Consider the following 22,016-nt stretch of genomic DNA (forward strand, 5'->3'; position numbering starts at 1 on the left):
AATATCTCATATCTGTGTATGCGTGTGTGTGTGTAGTAAGCTTGGCACAAGGCTTCAGGCGATGTGAGGGGCGAATACAACAATGACAAACCAGAGTCTGTTCAAGAACGCCCCAACCTCGGGGGAGGGTTAGGTTGCTCAGGCACGTACACACACACACACACCCACCCACACACACACACACACTTTTCTTTCCTGACACAAATAGATTTACGTATGGACAGATATACATATATATCTATATATATATATATATATACACACACACGAACACACACACACAGGCATCCCTAAACAGTTTACACACCCACACAGCGACAAAGATCCAGGTTTCAGTGTGTGTTCGGCATGCATGGGATAAACAGGCAACCTGGGACCCCAAGCAAGAAACTAGGATTGAGATCAGTGAGTCATGAGGAAGGCCGGTGTTTGTGTGTGTACTATGTGTGTGAGTCCTGAGGTGCACGACAGAAGTCGTAAATGGTCCTGAAATGCTGCCTTGTCTCTGGTCCGGAATTTAGAACCCAGCAGATGTATACAGAGATGGATGATAAATGCTGCATGGACATTTATCATGTTTATCATGCTGCGTTGATGTGACTTGTACCAAGTGTCTGTTTGTGTTTGCGTGAGAATGCCTCCTTATGTGTGTGTGTATGTTTCTGTTTGCTATCAAGTCCCTGTGTGTGTGTGTGTGTGTGTGTGTGTGTGTGCTTCTCTCCACAGTATATCCTTTTGAGTGAGAATTTAGTACGTGTGTGTTTCTATATGTATTTGTATGTGTGTGTGTGTGTGTGTGTGTGTGTGTGTGTTTCTCGTGGGTTGTACTGCTGGAGTGAGTTTTAAGGTAAGATGCTGGGGTTCAGTGGTCCAGAACCTAAAGGCCTAGCTAGCTAAGAACTTGAGCTCTGAAACAGTCATGCCACCTGACCCATCTTCCAATCCCAACACCAACATTACTGCCTGGTAATGCATGTGATGGACCACTCTGGGATGCCATGGCAACAAGACAAGAACATGTAGAAAGAGGAGAGGGAGAGAGAGAAAGAATGGAAGTGAGAGAGAAAAAGAGAGGGAGAGAGAGACGGAGAGAGGGAGAGAGAGAGAGAGAGAGAGAGAGAGGGAGAGAGGGAGAGAGAGAGAGAGAGAGAGAGAGAGAGAGAGAGAGAGAGAGAGAGAGAGAGAGAGCACTGTAGCCTAAAGGTCATCCTCAGGGAGCCACAGACCGTACGATTTAGCACAGTTCAACATTCACCCTCTCTCTCCCTCCATATATCCCCCTCCACTCTCCACACCTGTTTCTCTTATCCCTTTCTCTCCCTGTCCCCCTACACCTCTTTGCCAGATGTTCAGTTTTTTCCATCGCTTACCCATTCTTCCTCACCTTATCTTCCTTCACAGCCCTTCCTCATCCTCTCTTTCTCCTTCTTTGTGTAGGTGTATTATTTCGAGTTCCTGTATCCAACACCTGGCCTCCTTCCACGGCAGCCGTCTTCACTGTGGTAACCTTTAAAGTTCCCAGCGTCCTTCACACCTCTAGCACCCAAGCGGCTTCCTCTGGGGGGTACCATGGCAACCCGCTCTTTTCCTAGGCTGCCTGTCTCTTGGCTCTGATGAATTCAGAGTGGGATTTGGGGTCATTTTGATGTATGATACGGCCTCAGACTCACACACGTACACACACCCTCACACACATAAACGTGGATGCACGTAAGAGAGATACCTGTTGAAGACCCGTAGATGCCAGGCAACGGTTGACAAGGTTCCAGAACATGGGTTCCACTCAGTGATGTCACAAAGAAAGTGATAACGCTACCATGTAGAGGACAATGAACAGGATTCTGGAATTCTTCCACAATGTTCTGACTTTCTGACGTATTGGCGTCAAGTCTTCATGTCAAACTGTGACATGTTGGATTTACCAAAACGTCCAAAAACCGAAGAAGTCCTCCTCTGCTCTTTCGTTCTGACTAATCATCTTTTAAATTAATCAAGAAGGTAGCGTGAAATCTTTCCCCATCCCTCCTGCAGCGAGAAGCACCTGAAAGCAATTAACTACCGAAATATAGATGTAGATAAGAGAGAGGGAGAGAGTAAAGATGGAGAGAGAGCAAGAGTAGAGATCGAGATAACAAAAGAGAGAGAGAGAGAGGAGAGGAACAGATAGACACATCATAGTAGAGAAGGAGGTAAAAATAGAAAGCAAAAGTGAGAACGGGAAGAAGGAAGGGGGGTAATAAAGGAAAGGGCAGAGGGCTGAGGAACAGGTGAAGAGTAGAAAAAGAGACGGAAGGTGAAAAGGAAATAAACATTCTGGGTTAGGTGGAGGGGATTTTTTCAAGAAGGAGAAGGGGCGAAAGACAGGGTAGGAAGAAAAGTGGAATCGGGGGAGGGATGGATATAGAGGTGTTCAAGTATAAAGGGTTTACCTCGAACAGATAGCAGTCTGTGCATGAGTTCAACCCTCTGACTGACAGCCAGAACTGGCATTGTCATTCCTTGCACTCTCTCTGCCCCCCTGAAGAGAGAGGGAGAGAGAAGGAGTGAGAGAGAAGAAGAAAAGAGCCTGAGAGTGAACAATTGCCTTGGAAAAAATTGGACTGTCGCCACAATTGGGGCCAATTAAGCGAATTTGATTATATGCCTTAATCTTGCCAGTCAGGTAGAGATAGATAGCGACAGGGACGGAGGGAGGGAGGAAAGAGAGGAGAAGAGGGGCCACAGATACCATTATCTTCCTCCTCTTTAATTGAGTAGTTTTTTCCCCCCCTCTGTCTATTCATCTCTAAGCCAGATCTACTACTCCAGGAGAAGCCGGTCGCAGTGTACACACCTTAAACTAGAGAGGCTGGGAATAACAGAGTTGGGCGGCGGGTGGGGGGAGAGAGAGAGGGAGGGTAACCTGTTTGAAAAAATTGAAACAGAATGTTCTTTTTTGTCCCCGGCCCTTTGATTTGCTAGCAGCACACTCATTCATTTTGCCCCCTCTTCATCCCGCCCGCCCCCAACCAGCAAGCCTTCACCTCTGGCTGCACACCTCGCTCACTGCAGAAGGATATTTATTTCTCCCTCTTCTCGTCCTCCACTCAAGCCAAATTGCTGAGATTTGACTCCTCTCTTTTAACACTCCAACACGGCGAAGGAAATCAACTGCTCCAAACATCAAGACCACACGTCCCTGTTTACCCCCTCCTCCTCCGCCCTCCTTCCTCTTGGATTCCTTGTCCTCCTCTTCCTCCCTCCCTCCTACGAGACCGAGCCACCTCCCACCCTAAGGAATCTTCTGACATCGGTTGCTGGTGTTGCCTGATTCATTCTGTGAGTATTGTTCTTCACGTCTGTCTCCCTCTCTCGCTGAGGTTCTCTCTTTCCCTCCCTCCCTCCCTCCCTCCCTCCCTCCCTCCCTCCCTCCCTCCCTCCCTCCCTCCCTCCCTCCCTCCCTCCCTCCCTCCCTCCCTCCCTCCCTCCCTCCCTCCCTCCCTCCCTCCCTCCCTCCCTCCCTCCCTCCCTCCAGCGGCGCGGGACAGCGTCATTGTGTGTTGACAGGCTCTTCTCTGCCTGTTAGAGTGATTATATTACAAATTGTTTCATTTGCCACTCTCCTATATTGATACAGTACTCACACAGGTTGACTGGTGGATTATGTGTGTGTGTGTGCGTGTGTGTGTGTGAGAGAGAAAATATAAGAGAGAGCTGTGAATGTGAAGCTGTAAGAAAGTACCTGTTGTTGTAAATGTATGTCTGCTGTCTTCCTCTCTCTCCTATATGGATATAAATAAAGATATATTTTCATAGATAGAGAGGGGAAGATATGCAGCAAAGAGCCTAGGGTGAATTTGCCCATGTGGTACACGCTCTACCCGGTGAGCCACATGGCGCCCCCCTCTCTCTCACCTACTCTTCCTTTCTCATTCAGCTCTCTGCCATCCAGTTGTAAGACTATTACAAGCTTCATTTTAGATGTGGTACAATGTGGGAAGGAGAAAGGAAAAAGGAGGGAGAGAGACAAAGAAAGAGAGGAGGGAGGAGAGAGACGTGGAGGTGAGAAGTTAGGCCAAGGAGAAGTAATGCTGAAGGGAGGAGAGAGAGGAGGAGGGGAGGAGGGGGGAGGAAAGTCAGAAAAGAATGAGGAGATTGGAATGGGTGAGCTGGAGAGCTAGCAGAGGTGGTTTGGAACAGAGGTTCTTGGAACATTAGACAATCTGTGACGTGGGTTTGATTTTCATTAGGTTGTTGTTGTTTTTCTTGGCTCTAGAACTCTGTTGCCAGGAGACAGCTCAATGAACGTCCAAACCTTATGTCTCTCGGACCCCGTGATTGGGCTTTTGTACCCATTTGGTTTTGTTTTTTGGTCAGGTGGGAGATATGGATTCAATCCTCATGTAATATATGCAGGACCATGCTGTGATGATAATGTGTGCATCTCTGGTAATTCACGTTCCATTGGAAGCCTCAAAGCTGATGATTGCTGTGCTTTGGCCAAGTGTACTCCAGCACTCCACAGTATGGCCCCTATAAGCTGCAGAATCTCAGTCAAGATAAGATGTGGTTAAACTCTGAGTTGAAGTGGTTATATAAGGCTGGACATGTAATAATTAGATCCCGGTGACTCACAAAGGACTTCACAATAGATTAGCATAATTCCGGCTCATTTCTGCCACTCACTGACCAGCATTCCAAGATTTAACCAGCCGTCAGACAGAATGATGCTCTCTTAACTAGAGTGCATTGTGGTGTGCGGAGACAACGATGTCTCTGCATTCATGGAAGTGAACATTGATTTCAGCAGTTGGTTATCAACGCATGTCCAGTTGTTGGAAAGTCTTTGAACATCCTGTTACAGTCTTTTAGTATACTGTATTGTTTATTACGTTGTATATTTAGGAGGTTTATTATATTATATGTTAGCTTATCATAGGTGTAACCTATGTTCTGAGTACTTATATGTCATGTTATGCCAGGTTGCTTTGTGTTGTCCAAAGACGTTCAGTGCCCAGTCTGACCCTGTGTTGTTCTGTGCATCTGACAATAAAAGACTTGAACTTGATATTCACTCACGTCAATGCTGCATTGAAAGTTGCCACCTGAAAAGCTGTCGTCCAGCAGGTCATATATTTCTGCCCCGCAATGAATTCAGTTCACTAAAGAAGTGCTCCATATTTCAGCGATACCCAGACATAACTGCTCCATTCTGGGGTATGGGCTGGTCTGTGGAGGCCAAAGCTGGATGGAGAGATCCATCAGAGAAGCGTGAGAGAGCCAGAGAGCTGATGGCCTCCATCGCTCATAGTAGGTGATGGTGGGTTATGATTACCTTGGAGTGATTATAGATGCCTGGTGGCCTGAACGACCGTACAGCGATGAACACCACTCTCCTGTGTGTGTTTAAAGGTGTGTGTGCGTGAGATAGTGAGAAAGGTTGAATGTTTGTGCGTTTGTAAATGTGTGTGAAAGAGAAATGTGTGTGTGTGTGTGTGCAGCTCCATCCTCGAGTCTGGGAGCTGCTTAGTCAACGGTGTTCAGTGGAGCGCGACGCAGGCTGCTCTTACTGCGGCATGTCACTGCCTCTCCAGCCTCCGCAGCACACACACACCCACCAGCACACACACACACACACATCTTCTCATTCCCCCTCCACCAATGTTCCAGTCAGAGGACAGCAAAGGTGGGATGAGGGCATGGGTCAAAGTCTGCCCTCACTGGATTGTTCCAGCTGTGTTCTGTCACACTGCTCTTGGACAGTGGGACATCCTCATTTTGCTCGTCATTGTGTGGATGACAACAAAATCCCAGCGTAGCACACCTTAGATAAGGTGATAGGTGCTGGGAGTCAGGACAGTTCTAGAACCTTGGCTCTGAAAGCTCTAGAATGTATTGGAAGAAGAACAGGGTCTAATATGTCTGTACTGCAGACAAGGAACAGATGGAAGGATCTTAAAATCTACTACTATTTTATCTTCGTTATTTCTAGTTGTGGACTGGTACATTGATACAGGAAATGTATGCACTTACATTCTAAACATCATCTTTTGGTATTTACATGTAACTGACAATAAACCTCTGAGAAAGACAACTACTTCTCATTTCATGCCACTGAGACTGGTAAATAAGCATTCAGATGAAACATGCTTCACTCTGAAGTGTTTGTGTGTGTTGGATGCTGCTTGACATTACGTCTCATTCTATTCTGTGAGACGTGGCTTGTTGTGAAGACCACCTGTGGAGAGGCATGCCACACAGTTGCTTCACCAGCCAACCAATCAGGATTTCATGATGTCATGTCTCATTTCCTGCCAAAACCAAAACAGAAATCTCCCTCACTCTCTCTCAATCCACCTCTCTCCCTCTATTTTTATTTTCTCTTCCCCCTTTTTCTCTTCTTCCCTCCCGCCCCCATTCCCCAAACAACTATGCGAGACATTGAGAGGAATATAATGACCCATCATTAGTTCAATCAAGTCTGTTTGATACAAGTTCATTCACAAGACCAGAGGCTGTGCTGGAAAGATGACGTGTCATGAAAGCTCTTTTCTTTGCACAAGGAGTGTGGGTGGGTGTGTATGTTTGTGTGCATGTGTGTCTGGGTGCTTTGAAATAAACATGAATCTGCAGAGTTGAGAGAAGAGAGATGAGATAAAGAAGTAAGTGATATTACCTCTCATTTATCAATGATAGGTATGTGTATGCAGACTGCTTTCAAGTGGAGGAGACTGAACTCGCCTTCAAACAAACCTGCCAGTGATTTACCAAGGCAGCAACTGTTTTCAATGTCGTCACAAAGCAGCCGTTGTTGTCTCCCGATGTCAGCGCCCCTGCTGGGTAACGAGGCTGTTCTCCTTGGTTACCGTTCTGCTGGTGTTCGTGGAAGTGGTGTTGGTGTGTGTGTTAGGGGGGGGGGAAGGACCTTGGCTTTTAATTAGAGGCTGATTTCCCCAAGGCTTGCTCCAGTCCGGTCATCACTGGCCTTGGGAAAGCTTTCATTTCTCCGGGGCCAGAGGCCTTCAACAACGCCACACAGAAATCAATGGTCCCATCCCCCCGACCCCCCAGCCCCCTCTCCTTAACCACCCATCTGATTTTTGAGGGACAGTGGAAGGGAGGATGGGGGGAGAAGATGGACTGGGAGAGGATGAGAGGGAGGTGAGGGAGGTGAGGCGGGGGACTGTCATACAGAGTAGGAAAGGTGGGGTTCTATTTTTGATCTACTTCAAGTTCAAGTCTTTTATTTGTCAGGTACACCAAACAACACAAGGTCAGACTGGGCACTGAAATTCTTAAGACAAGACAACGCAAGCACCTGGCATAACATAACATATAAGTACACAGAAGTACACAGATCATTTACATCTATGCTAAGCTTAAATAAGTGAAACTTCCTAAATATACAGATAGTAATAAATAAACGACTATACTAACCCTAGTACTAAAACTCCCTAAATATCCAGATAACATTAAATAATACACTATACTAACCCTAGATGCACATAATACCTATTACAACCCTATACTGGCGTCCAGCTCATTGTGTGAATGCCCGGCTCAGCCTCCCCAATCTCCAACTCTATCTTCTCCCACTCGTGTACCTTCACCTGTCCTGTCCAGTGAGAGTCCACCCCAGCTCCAGCCCCAAGCCCCAAGCCCCAGCTCCAGCTCCAGCCCCAGCCCCAGCCCCAGCCCCAGCCCCAGGCCCCAGGCCCAGGCCCAGGCCCAGGCCCAGGCCCAGGCCCAGGCCCAGGCCCAGGCCCAGGCCCAGGCCCAGGCCCAGGCCCAGGCCCCAGCCCCAGCCCCAGGCCCAGGCCCCAGGCCCAGCCCCAGGCCCCAGCTCCAGCTCCAGCCCCAGGCCCCAGCCCCAGCCCCAGGCCCAGCCCAGAGCTCCTCCACCCCAGCTCGAACAGGAGCAATGGATCAAACAGAAGGATGCAATGTGCTCCTCTCCTCCCGCCCGTGTCTCTCATCCTTCCTGGGTCACCTCGGGCCCGTGGACGTCAGGGCGCATCCTCCTTTCGCCTCCTCTTCCTCCCCCATCGTCATCCTCATCGCTATCTCATGTTCCAAGTGTTGCTCACACGTATGACACATGCCATGTGTCTGACACCTGAGTAACACTGTCAGCCTGTGGAGATCACACCTCCCTGGCAGAGCTCGTAGAGGCTTCACCCAAATGAGTGAAAACTCCCTGCTGTTAAATACCCGGTGGGCCACAGCAACTGACAGAGATCTAAAGGTTGGCTAAAGGTTGCCGGTTCAACTCCGGGCTATGTTCCCAGGCGTCGGGGCCCTCATACAGCTGGTCCCCACACCAACGAGCACACAATGGGGACCAATGAAAAGTCGATTGGCCGTGGGAGTGGTGTCGAGTGAGCGGTCTCTGAGCTGGGGAGCTCTCAGAGACTCCTGCAGGGAGCAGGTTCACCAAGCTGGGGGTGAACTGGTGCCGTGTGAGTCCTTCTGCTTGTCTAACTCCTGGCCCAGAAACCACCAGCATCCTGCTGAAGGGACAAGCTGTGTTTGCCATTCAGTTGCCAATTTTACCAGCAAAATGGTTTCCAACCATTTGTTGAAGTTTGACTTTTTGTGCATGGGTTTCTATTCCTGGTGTTCTGTATGCAGGACCTCTCTGTGAGGCTGCAGAGTCCACCAGAGGAACACATGCAACTCTGATGAAAACTCTTTAAAGCAGACAGAAAACACACAGGGAGCCATCCCATTTACATGTTCTACAGTTAGTGGTCATGAAGGAATGGAGGTGTGTGTGTGTGTGTGTCACTCACAGTATGTGGAGATGTGGAATGAGTGTTTGTGAAAGAGTTGTGTGTGAGTTGTGTGTGTGTGTGTGTGAGAGAGTGAGAGTGAGAGAGAGAGAGAGAGAGAGAGAGAGACAGAGAGAGACAGAGAGAGACAGAGAGAGAGAGAGAGAGAGAGAGAGAGAGAGAGAGAGAGAGAGAGAGAGGGAGAGAGAGAGAGAGAGAGAGAGAGAGAGAGAGAGAGAGAGAGAGAGAGACTGGCCTGGACAATCCTTTGAAGTGCTCAGTATTGGCATATCATTAGTAGAATGCAGAGCAGTGTGCTCTTTTACACACACACACACACACGCATGCATGCACGCACACACACACACACACACACAGATGGATATGCTCCAGGATTTTCTTGAAAATGTGTTGCAAGATGTATATGTGTGTGTTTGTGTGTGTGTGTGTATTTGTATTATTTATGTGACTGTCTGAACTGTGTGTGGGAATGTTGTTTTCATCTAAATGTTAAAATTTGAAATTAGGCTGTGACAGAACATATTCTTAGAGTAGCCAATCTCCATCCTTTGATCCCCTTTAATTAACAGATGAGACTGTAAATCGATTTGATATAGTTAAGGGTCGCAGAATGCTCACCATATCTCATCACTGGAAGTGGAACTGTGCGAGGAGTGTCAAAATAAAGAAGCTATCCCCTACGAATAAGCAGAGTAATAAATGGGTAACCAAGTGTAGCAGCGGTGGTGTGTGTGAGCGTGTGTGTGTGTGTGTGTGTATGTATGTATGTGCAACCTGACAGTTTAAGGTGAAGTATAAACCCTACTGTTGACTTTATCATAATGATGGCCATGTCTCTCATGTGAATGATTGACAGTATTTGGACTCTGATGTTGACTATCATGCTCTTTTACATTGATATACAACCCAACACCGACATACCATGAGAAGATCTAAATAATTATACGTGGTGCGCGTGAATCATATCGACGTGTTTACCTCCAGGCGAGCAGGAGTGAACGCCTCAAGGAGGCGTCGAGCTGATGGCATTCTGCACTCGTATAAATATTTCAACATAGAAATGCAGAAGGACATGCTGAGCCCTCCCAAGGTCAGGGCCAACGTGGCTCAGCGGCGGAACGAGCTAACTGAGCGCTGTTGTCTCCATAATGCTGTACGACCTCCGACCCTGTTTCCTGAGACTGACTCTCATCCGTCACCTTCAGCATTTGTCAGGCGGTTTGAAGCATCAGTGGGGTCTAATCATATAACTGTGGCTTACGTAGATCAGTCGTACAAGCTGTGGATGAGCCTAAGCCCATCTGCTGTGCTTTGGATCAGCTCATCCATGTGATGTAGAAGGTCGATGAACCCGTGTCGGCAAATGCTGTGGATTGATCCGCTAAATGGGGAATCTTTGCCTTGGGTTTGCCGTTGCCTTGATGTGGTTTGTGTGTGTGTGTGTGTCTGACTGTTGATATAATCTCCATTTGCGTAATAATATCCTCTATGCTGCCGCATTTTCACTCCAGTAACTGTTTCCTCAAATGACTTCAGACTGCAGAACTACCCTAGAGAGAGGGAGAGGGGGAGAGAAGGGAGAGTGGGAGAGAGAGGGAGAGTGGGAGAGAGAGGGAGAGCGGTAGAGGGGGAGAGGGGAGGCTGGGAGAGAAAGAAGAGTGAAAGAGGAAGATAATGACCAAACCTATTTGAATGTACTAGCCTAAGGCTCACTAGGTTACACACACTAAGAAGAAATGACTGAGTTTCCTGATAATACAAATCAATGCCTGGACACAGAGTCCATTAAGAATGTTGAAACAGGCACTCTGCGTACGACACTACCGACCACTGTCTCTAGAGTCTGGACAACAGTGCCAGCATGGCATCTGCAAATCAAAGATTCAGTTTTTCCTCCTGTACCAGCTCACTAGGCTCTTTAACATGAAAAACACTTGTGTGTTCACAGTTACTGACCTCAAACAATAGGGACATAATGAACATGGAGGATAATACATATGTAGAGTGTTAAGATGGAGAACAATGGACTTTTATGATCCATTGGCACTACTGTGTGTGTGTGTGTGTGTGTGTGTGTGTGTCTGTAAAAGAACCTTTAAGAGAATGGGATCATTCTGCTTCTGGAAGATGGGGATCTTAGTGAACATAAAGCGAGAGAGGCAATGTGAATTTGAGATACAAAGACGGGCACAAGGAGGGGGGAGATAGAATGAAAGAATTGGAGAGAGTGAAAGAGAGAGAGAGACATATGACTGTCATGCAGAACTGGTTGATGATGGGAATGAGATTCTGTCTTCACAGCCCTTCTGATGTGACATCAAACAGCACAAGGTCTCTGGAGCAGGGTGCCCTCTGACGTGTGTGTGTCTTTGTGTCTTATTGTGTGTTCTTAGTGCAGTGTGTGTGTTTGTGTCTGTTTACAGAATACACCACGTGTTGAGTTGCCTGTCTCTGAATTCATTTATGTGAATAATGTATATATATATATATATATATATATATATATATATATATATATATATATATATGTCTGTGAATGAGAGATAGAGTGAGAGAGAGAGAGAGAGAGAGAGAGAGAGAGAGAGAGAGGACACAATAACGAGGAAACAGCCCGTTTCAGCCTGTTGCTGAAGCTGTCTAACCAACACAGGGTCAGACGAGAGGGAGAAGATGAGGGAGGGAAAGAGGGAGGGGGTGAAGGGAGAGACAGAGGGAGGGGGTGGAGGGAGGGGGTGGAGGGAGGGGGTTTGAGGGTGGGGGTTGAGGGAGGGGTTGAGGGAGGGGTGGAGGGAGGGGTGGAGGGAGGGACAGAGGGAGGGACAGAGGGAGTGACAGAGGGAGGGGGCGATTCAGATGATATGTTTGCTTTTAAGAGTGGTAAGTGGATCTGACAGGTGCAACAATGGGCTCATGTGGACGTGTCGTAATTAGATGGGAGTCTATGGCCCGTCGTGTGGAGCTGCAGATTAAAGCATCAGAGCATCAGAGCATTATCCTGACTGACACAGTGAGGAGAGGAGAGAGGAGCGGAGAGGAGAGGAGCAGAGAGGAGAGGAGTAGAGAGGAGAGGAGTAGAGAGGAGAGGAGTAGAGAGGAGAGGAGTAGAGAGGAGAGGAGTAGAGAGGAGAGGAGGGGAGAGGAGAGGAGTAGAGAGGAGAGGAGTAGAGAGGAGAGGAGAGGAGTAGAGAGGAGAGGAGTAGAGAGGAGAGGAGTAGAGAGGAGAGGAGTAGAGAGGAGAGGAGGGGAGAGGAGAGGAGGGGAGAGGAGAGGAGAGGAGAGGAGCGGAGAGGAGAGGAGTAGAGAGGAGGGGAGGGGAGGGGAGGGGAGGGGAGGGGAGGGGAGGGGAGGGGAGGGGAGGGGAGGGGAGGGGAGGGGAGGGGAGAGGAGAGGAGCGGAGAGGAGAGGAGCAGAGAGGAGAGGAGTAGAGGGGAGGGGAGTAGAGAGGAGAGGAGAGGAGTAGAGAGGAGAGGAGCGGAGAGGAGAGGAGTAGAGAGGAGAGGAGGGGAGAGGAGAGGAGCGGAGAGGAGAGGAGTAGAGAGGAGAGGAGGGGAGAGGAGAGGAGTAGAGAGGAGAGGAGGGGAGAGGAGTGGATACTGTGTTCAGTATTAGTTATTTCACAGAGTCAGTAAATATGGACATTGAAGTGAAGCTTTTCACTGTGAACCTCCAGATAGTCAATGCTGAGGGAGAGATGCACTCTTCTGCCCCAGAGAACATAGCCACAATGTGGCTGTAATCGACCTGTTTGACAAGTGTGTGCGCTTCACAACACACACCATCGATCCAGCAGAGAGACTGGCGAACACACACTAGTTGGAGATTTTATTTTTTATGAAAGATGAAAAAAAACTGTACAGATGGACACCAAAGGCTTGATCTTTTGTTCAGTTACACACTTCATTTCTTTCTCTCTCTTTACCTCTCCTCTCTCTTACTCTCACATCCCTTCCTCCACTTATTTCTCTCTTCTTCTGCCTCTGTCTCTCGCTCTCTCATTTCTCTTGTTCACTCACTCACACACACTCCTACATTCACACGAACATCAAAATGACTGAAATGGCGCTTGCAATCTCACACTCCTCTCTTCTACTGTCCTCTCCCTCTTTTTCACACTGCTACCGTGGCAACAGAGGACCAGGGGAGAGATAAAGAGGTGAGGGAGGGAGGGAGGGAGGGAGGGAGGGAGGGAGGGAGGGAGGGAGGGAGGGAGGGAGGGAGGGAGGGAGGGAGGGAGGGAGGGAGGGAGGGAGGGAGGGAGGGAGGGAGGGAGGGAGGGAGGGAGGGAGGGAGGGAGGGAGGGAGGGAGGGAGGGGGAGCAGTGGGTGAGAAAGAGGTAAAGAAGATATTGGTTGTCAGGGTCCATGTGTGTGTATCTCACACAGAGAAGTAGGTGTCTCTGTCTGCACAGTGTCGGTTGCATAATTCCCCCCTCTCGCCAGCTAAAGCTAAAAATGGCTACTTTTAAGGCAACCAATCACTCCTTTTGAAAAAGCTGAACACACACACAAATGACTGCAGTGAAGGACAGCACAGGAAACATATTTCAGTCAGCACTTTTGATTTGTGTCCTTGATTTTGTGTGGGAGTTTGTGTGTGTGTGTGTGTGTAAAACAGCTGTATGTGTGAGTATGCAGTTCTATGTGTGTATCATCAAGTGTGGTAATCACCAATGAGTGCACACACTGTGATTCAATGAAAACTAGGATTGTTCACTCTGCACCCTCTCTCACACACATATCAGCTGTTTGTGAGTGTGGAAGTGATGTGGAGTTGTATCAGTGGGGCTGTATCAGTGTTGTGTGGTGAACCATGTTACATTCTACACCTTCCACACTGTGCTGCAAAATCTCCCTAGGGGGTATCTAGGAGGCTTATCCCTCTATATGCTAAAATACTCAGCAATGTAGAATAGTCAGATACACATATACACACATCTCACAAACACTGTATTGATTTGCTTTGTTAATCCATTAGCACCATCTCTGCAGGGTAGCTTGTTACTCCTTTGTGTGTTTCTTCCTGTGAGTACCTGTGTGTTTGTCTGTATGTGCGTATGAGTCTCTGTGTGTTTGTGGACATGGGTGTGTGTGGGAGTGGGTGTGTGTGTGTGCTTATGTGTGTGTGTGTCGGTATCGCAGTCAGACAATGTCCTACTTCACGGCTGGTTTGCCAGTAGCCGCTGGTCGTTGGGGACAGAGCAGAATCTCAATGAAGCCCAGTCTGCTGCTGGAGCCTGGATCTGTGATTCAGCACTTCACCTCCTCCCCCCCTCTTCTCCTCCTCTCGCCCTCTCTTCTTTCTCATCCCCCTATCCTGCCTTCCAACAGACAGGCTCCCTGGGGACCTCGTCAGAGGACCCCCCCTGCCCCCACCCTCCCCCCCCCCACCCCCAAAAAAAGAAAAACCTTTTGATCTCTTCTGGCTAGCTCTTTTAGCTATGGCGCTAGCTACTCGGAGGCCATATGCTCACATGAAAGAGGACAGAGAAGAAGAAGAGGAGGGCATGAGGGGAGGGGAGGACAAGAAGGAGGGAATGGATGTAGGGAGGGATGTGGAGGGGCAGCATTGGAGGGTGTAGAATTGGAGTGGAGTGGAGAAGCAATTGAGCAAAAAGGTCCTCCTCTCAGTTTGATCCAACAAGGGTTCTTCACACCTTTGAAGGCTTCTCCACTGTGGATACGATGCTGCTTGTTGTCATCAGTTCCTCTTCCTCTGCTCCTTTCCAACAGCAGAGTTTGGAGAGCGTGTGTGCTGGAGAAGGTGTCTGCACAGCACTGAAGCAGGATGAGATAGGAGACTCGTTGGGCTAGTTGGACCTGGTCCACCAATTAAAGTCAAAGACAAAGAGATTTATTGTCGCCAGCATAGTACAACACAGGGTCATTCTGAGAGTGAAATTATTGTGATGTGGCAAGCAACAGCTACGCATACACGCGTGAAATGGCGAAAGGAATCATCTTAGCTACGAGTATAAGATTTGATGAGAGTGTAAAGGATTTATGACAACTTATATTTACCTTTAAAAGGCAACGTCTCATGCCTTGTTCTGAAGTCAAGGTTGTTTCAAAGAACATGCATTTTATATATATATATATATATATATATATATATATATATATTTCTTATATATATATATATTTCTTTGTTTTCTTCGGTCTGAACTCGCCTGGTTCACCAGCTCTCTATGGAACCACACAACCACACAAACTCACCTATCTTTTGGTTACCACGGCAACACAGTGTGTGTGTGTGTGTGTGTGTGTGTGTGTGTGTGTGTGTGTGTGCGGGGGGGGTTGTTGTGGGAGAGCCTGATTAAAGTCTTTGAGGAAAAGATAATCTCATTTACTTTGTCAGTGAAAAAAGACACTGATTTAATCAAAATGTATTTTTTCCTTTTAAAGCCTCTGCTGCAGAGGTGCAGAGAGAACAGAAAAGCATGTCTCTTAATGGCCTTTGAGTGGAAGGTAATTGAGAGGGCAAATTCTCAGTGGGATAGAGTATTTGCCGGCTACCACACGTAATGGTGATTTTATTTAAATAACCAATAGAATTGGCACAAAGCCTAAGTGTAAATGTGACGTAATTAGGTGATTTTTTTTTATCTGATCCTCTGTACTCCTAAATTGTTGTAGTAAGTAATTACAGTTGGCCTACATATGCCCAAAGTCATTTTTACATTGCTCTGAATAGAGTCTATGGGTCGGCCAATCAACAAGGGTGAACACTACCCTTCTAATTTGTGATTCAATCAGTGGCTGACCTTGTTAGTGTTTGGGACGTTGCCATGACAATAAAGTTACTACAAACAGGATCACACTCCCCTATCATCAGAAATGTACGTGTGTGTGTCAGGGACAATCAAACAATTACAGGTTTCAATCATCAATCCATCAGGAGAGTTCACAGAATAGGATGATCAATTCTATACATCAATTTGGGCTGTTGGTTCCGCTTACGTAAAGACCCTGATGAATCCCAATGCTAATATCCATTCACAATGCATTTATAACCTCCCCCACATCCTCCCTAACCAGGTGCTGGTTACTGAGACACCACTGAAGGGAGAGTAGACAGGGAGGGAGGAGAGACAGAGAGAAAGATAGAAGGATAAAGTAAATAGGAAAGAGAGACCAAGAGAGATGGAAAGAGAGAGAAATGGAGGAAGGAGAGAGAGAGAGAGCCAGGCTTCATCTTCCAGGACAACAAGAAAACCAGCGGATCTTGTAAAAACCAAAGGGTGTTTGTGCGCTCTCTCTTCACATCCCGTTGAGACGGCCTTGGAAGGAAAAAGAGAGACCACTTATGGATTTTTAATCTCTCGCCCTTTCAATTACCTATCAGTGCACTCTGTTCAATTGACATGTTTTATGAGGGGGCGGGGGTGGTGAAGGGGTCCACCAAGGTCATTGTCACCCTTGTCTGAGTAACCTGTGGCATGGCAGAATGCAGTTAGAAGAAGAAAGAGAGATGGTGGTGATGGTGGTGGTGTGTGTGTGTGTGTGTGGGGGGGTTGTGGTCGGTGCTGCTGGGGCTGCCTCTGCTGACCCGTGTAGGCCCAGCTGTCACTCACAGCCCCCAGGAATCTCCTCAGATGTCACTTACACTGTTAGCCTGGAACAGCAGAGAGACGTGGAGGAGAGAGAGACACACACAGAGAGAGAGAGAGAGAGAGAGAGAGAGAGAGAGAGAGAGAGAGAGAGAGACAGAGAGACAGAGAGAGAGAGAGTGAGAGAGAGAGAGAGAGAGAGAGAGAGAGAGAGAGAGAGAGAGAGAGAGATAGAGAGAGAGAGAGAGAGAGAGAGAGAGAGAGAGAGAGAGAGAGAGAGAGAGAGAGGGGGGAGGGGAGAATAGATGTGAAGAGCTCAGCCGGAGCTTAGTCAGACACAGAGAGCATGAATGTAAAAGCAGTGAGGGCGAGACAGGAGTGGGCAGAGTTAATGAAAAAAAGGAAGATGAGGGAGGGAGGGAGGGACAGCTAGAGAGATCCAAAGGTGAAGCAAGAGCGAGAGAAAGTCCATCTTGCTCGACTCCGAAGACACATCCATTTGCAGCCCGCCTTTGATATCCAAAAGATATTCTTAAAATGGAAGACTTCAAAGAGAGCTCTTGAGAAACCCAATGTGTCCTGACTGTGAAACGTACTCAGAGATCACCATCTGACACACCCCTCCTATCACTCGTCGATGCCCGCGGACATGAAAATAAAACACCTACATCTGTTTGATCTGACTGAAACACTGAGGCGAGGCCTTGTTGGCTTAGTTATGATCCTGACATTGGACGGCAGTGATCACCATCGGATTGCTGTTTTCCCTTATCAGTCATGGTGTGAAATGGGATTTATTTCCTGGTGTGTATCTTTGTTTGTCGTGTTTGAGACATGCAGACAGACATAATTCGATTTAAGGTGCTCTTGGTGTCTCTCTGAATGATCGCATTGTAACAAACCTGAAGAGAGAGAGACTGAGAGAAAGAGAGAATGAAAAAGAGAGAGGTTATACCAATGGGCATGTTGGTGTTTTGTGGTTCAGACCAGTGATAATCAAACAAGACCATGACTCCAGGTCGTTCTTCACCCACCAATTAGAAAGTTGATTTGGTGGGATGAAGCTTTGATCCCTTTTTTTTCCACAACTACAAGTATGCTGTTGGCCCACTGCTCATCTTTCACAGTCAGACATGCGGCAGACTGATGGAGAAAACAGAGGAGAAAGGAAGGGTGGCAAACAGATTGCGAGGGGGGGTGTCAAGGGATGTGGGGAGAGAGAGGAATATATAGAGACAATGAGAGAGACAGAATAAGAGCAAGAAGGAATTGAAGAGATAGAGAGAAAGGGAAAGAGAGAGAGAGAAATAAAGAAAAAAAAAAGAAAAAGAAAAAAAAAGAGAGTTTCAGATGAACCGTGTTAAGGGAGATGTAATAGCCTGATCCATTTCCTACCAGACGTGTGGGAGGTTGTGGGCAGGATCTGCCGAGTCACAGTCCAGGCCTCATCTGCAGAGCTCCGTGAAACGCCCCAAACTCCGTCTCCATCCCCTCACCCTCATTCCTCTAATCCCCCTCTCCCTCTGCCACCTGCCTTTGGACTGCAAATCTTCTATTTTCTGCTGTCGCCACAGCAACCTGGACCTGCTATAGGTACACTGTACCCAGACCTTAGAGGGGAGACGTTATTGGATGATATCTGGAACGCTAAGGGATGGGGATGAGGATGGGGATGACACTACTCTTGTTCCCTCATAACTGCCAGAATGAATCACCAGAGAATATCTGAATTTGTATTGTTCATTTGTTACTGTAAGATTTTCTTCAATATACAAATGACATGAATCATACTGTACATAGTGCAGTTTGGAGTAAGTTTTTAAGACCTGTTACTCTCATGAATCACAGTATCTAATACACTCTTCACTGGAAGTATTTATATACACAGTGGTTAAGTCATTGCATACTTGTCTTTGAGCGATGTTATGAATGTTTATTTGTATAAATAACGCATATTTATTTGTACCATGGGGATTCACAGAGCTGTGACAAATGATAAAAAGGTGTAAATCGAAATAGATTTCCTCCAGACTCTAAATGAGCTGTCCTTGACACTTCAGTGTGTTAGGCTGCAGTGAAGGGCTTGTAAAATGGTCGCGAATTACTGCTGGCACAGTTATACAGTATCTCTTGCTTTCTTTCAGTTTCTCTCTTTTTCTCTTTCTCTTCCACTCTCCGTCTCACTAAATTTTGACCTCTTTTTCCATCTTCTCTTGCTCCTTCACTCTCTCCCCATCACTGTCTTTCCTCCTCTGTTTCCCCCTCCCCTTTTCATTTCCCTGCAGTCCCTTTTCCCATCTCTCCATATTCACTGAGCAGGTCCTAGCGTTGACCAGTCTCTACATCATTACCAAGAATATACTTCCACACGGACAGTACAACCTTACATAAGACATCACTTCCTGTCAACAGCAGGGACTGGACATATGGATGGAGGACTGGATGAAACAGATGGGCTTTTCTCTAATGGCACATTTAAGTAATGACAGACAGAGAGAGAGGAACAGAGAAGGAGGGATGGAGAGGGAGAGGGAAAGGGAGAGAGTTTTGCTTCCAGAATCCACTGACATTTTAGTGGTGAATGTGTTTTTGTGTGCGTGTGAATGTCTACGCGCAAGAGTGTGTGTATGTGTGTGTCATAATTACAGCTGTGATAAATAGTCTCGCTGGCATTTAGTGCCCAGATCTGACGATTTTGTAGAATTACACCCTGATAGGAAGCAAAGGGAGGACATTATTGCTATACGGGAAGCGAAATGCTCTTTAAGCTATTTCATTTAGCTGTCATAAATGCTGCTCTCTGTTTCATCTCCTTATCTGGGGGATGTGGAAAGAGTAGGGATCAGCTTTCAGCAGTGGCTATAAGACAGATTTTCACCTATACACAACAATATTAGAAAAGGCCCTGCACTATATTTACTACAGAGATATGAATCAGCCAGATTTCGATTTAGTTTTATAACTTCATTGTCCCACAGGCAAACAGGAAGGGAGTCTCAATGGATAAACACAGTATACTGAGTCATGTTCTAGGCAAAACTACTTTTCTTTTCATCATTACATGACAGGCATGTCAATGGCCACTCACACAAATGTATATCTGTACTGTAGCAAGAAAATGGAGACAAGCAATGTCGTGGGCACTTGATCTGGGCCATGTACAGGCAGGGAGTATGTACACACACAGACATATGGTTGGCATCAATCAAGCCTTGCATATCAAAACCAACGCCATTGATTTATACAGCTTTTCTGAACAGATGCCACAAGCTGGGCCCTTGGCATATGGAAAGATCTCAGGTCACCATTGGGACAGCCCCGTCAACAGCACACCCACCCCCTCCATTCGTCTCCAGGATGTGAGGTAATTAAAGAGGAAGTGGGACCGTGGCGTCTCCCGAGGAGTCGCTAATTAAAACTCTATATGTAAATATTTAATGTAGAGCAGCTTTCATAAAGCTAGCAGCAAAGAGGACAACAACATGGCCATTGTCAGGCACCAAGGGAGAAGAGCGATTTCATTTCCTGTTTCCTGTTTAAGCTTAAACAATCCCATTCCTACTCTGTTTCTACCAGCTGTACACCCATCCTCTGACTCACATCTCATAGATTGGGGTTGAAGGAGAAAGAGAGAGAATCTTTCTCAGAAGGCCCCCCAGTCGCAGAGAATCGGAAGGAGAGAGGGCTCCAGAAAGACTCTCTCTCAGCCCTCCAGCTGGAGTGAGCGCTTCGTTGGGAACGGAAGAAGCGCCCATAGCTGGGGGGAGGGGGGGAGGTGTTAGTTTAATTTTAGCAGCAGTCTGATTAAGCCCTCTTATTATCTTAGCATGGCTAGTCTTTTAATAGGAGCTGTGGTCGGGCAGGGGTTGGGGGAGGAGTGGTGGCTGTCTTCCCGTGGTGTAGGGGGACTGCCACTTACTCATCATGGACAGAGAGAGATTGACACACACACTGGCTGCAGGGTGCAGGGGAGGGGGGGAGGTGGAGGGCAGAGGAAGGGATGTAAAGAAGGGGAGGGAGGCAGGGGAGACCGAGAGGAGAGGAAGGAAAGAGAGAGAAGCGCACGGAGCTAGACGGGGAGAGGTAGGAGGGTGAGAAGGAGGGAGGAAGAGAGAGAAAGAGAGAGGAGGAGGTGAAGATAGGTGGAGAAAGAGAGAGACACGCTGCTGTAGAGAGATGGAAAGGAGACTACTATCGTGTGTAGGTTAAGCTAAGATTAATTCACTATTAACTGGTGATTTATACATTCTTAATAGTTGTTTAATCAATATTCATGAGAGTGGTTGCTCTCAATTTGCATATTTGTGGTCAGCATTTTACTTACACAGTGTGTCTCTCATAGAAACAGAAGCCTTTGTGTCGAGACTTGATGTTCCACAACAGTGATCAGCCCCGACTATAATCAAATAAACACCCTTGCAAATCTACTCCAATCACAGTATCAGCAGGTACATGCTCACACACTGTACTGAGGGGTATGTTTTAATTAGCCTACTTAAATGAAGCCAGGGTGGAACTGTGGTATAATGGATTGTTTATCTTTCTTTTATGAGTTTGCAGCACTGTGTTGTTCTCAGTGTTCTGTGTACAGAGTACAGTGTGTCCCTTTGTTTCCAGCCTCTCTTTCTCAGCCTCCCTTAGCCTCTTTCTCTGTCAGCCTCTCTCTATTTTGCCACGGTCCAAGGTCGATTCCTTTGCTCTAAGTGTTGTGGTGGTGCTCCTCAAGGTTGAAGGACTGACCATATTCGCTTCCCAGCTTTGCCAGGGTGTTTAGGTAACCTTGGTCGACTTGGAAGCCGGCCCTAAATTCAGATCCAACTTCAGGAAATCTCAGCAGCTATGTATATCTGTTATTACTCATCTTGCAGGGTACATACTCTCACACACACATTTGGAGTCTGCAACTACCCTCTCTCTCTCTCCTCCCCTCTCTCTTTCCCCACCAAACCCCTCCTCTTTTGCCACCTCCACAATTCAATTTCATCCCGTCCCCTGTCTCTCTTTTCCACCCCCCCCCCCACACCCCTCTCTGTCTATCTTTGCTGACACAGTACTCTCATCCCTTGTTCCCTGCTGGTGTCTCTGCAGTCGGGTCACATAGGCCAGACCACAGCTTCTCACTCTGTACTATACTCTCCTCCCACTCTTCCCGCCAGCTACCTCTCTCCATTCTCTGCTAACCTTCACCGTGTAGTGGCAGTAACCTATCCGCCTTTCCTCCCTCCATGACTTGAGCGCTGCCTCTCTCCTACTATCTGTCTCCCTCTCCCTCCTTCCCTCCCTCCCTCCCCAATCTGTCTCTCTGTTCCTCCCTTCCTCCCTTTCCTCCCTCCCTGTCCATTACTTCATAACTCCCTCACTCCCTCCTTCCATCTCTCCATCACTGTCATATCTGTAACGATGCTAAACCTGTCCCCATCCCTCTTCCTCTCCGTCTCTCTCGTGCATGCCCCTCTCCTGCCTTTCTACTTGTGTCCCTCCATCTCTTCTTCCACCCCCCCCCCCCTCCTTCCCCCCAACACATCTAGAGATAACCCCAGATGACCTCTGGCTGACCAGACAGCTGATATAGAGTCCCCAGACATGCTCTCCAGTTCATATGTCTCCATCTTGACCAGCTAGATACTAGCATCTCCCCATCTGCCTTATTGATGTGGCCTGCATGGAGACGGTTGACATAGATGTAGGGGGTTCAGAGA

This window comes from Hypomesus nipponensis, chromosome 4, assembly GCF_054491055.1.
Source record: "Hypomesus nipponensis isolate SF chromosome 4, ASM5449105v1, whole genome shotgun sequence".
In the NCBI taxonomy this organism is placed as follows: domain Eukaryota; kingdom Metazoa; phylum Chordata; class Actinopteri; order Osmeriformes; family Osmeridae; genus Hypomesus; species Hypomesus nipponensis.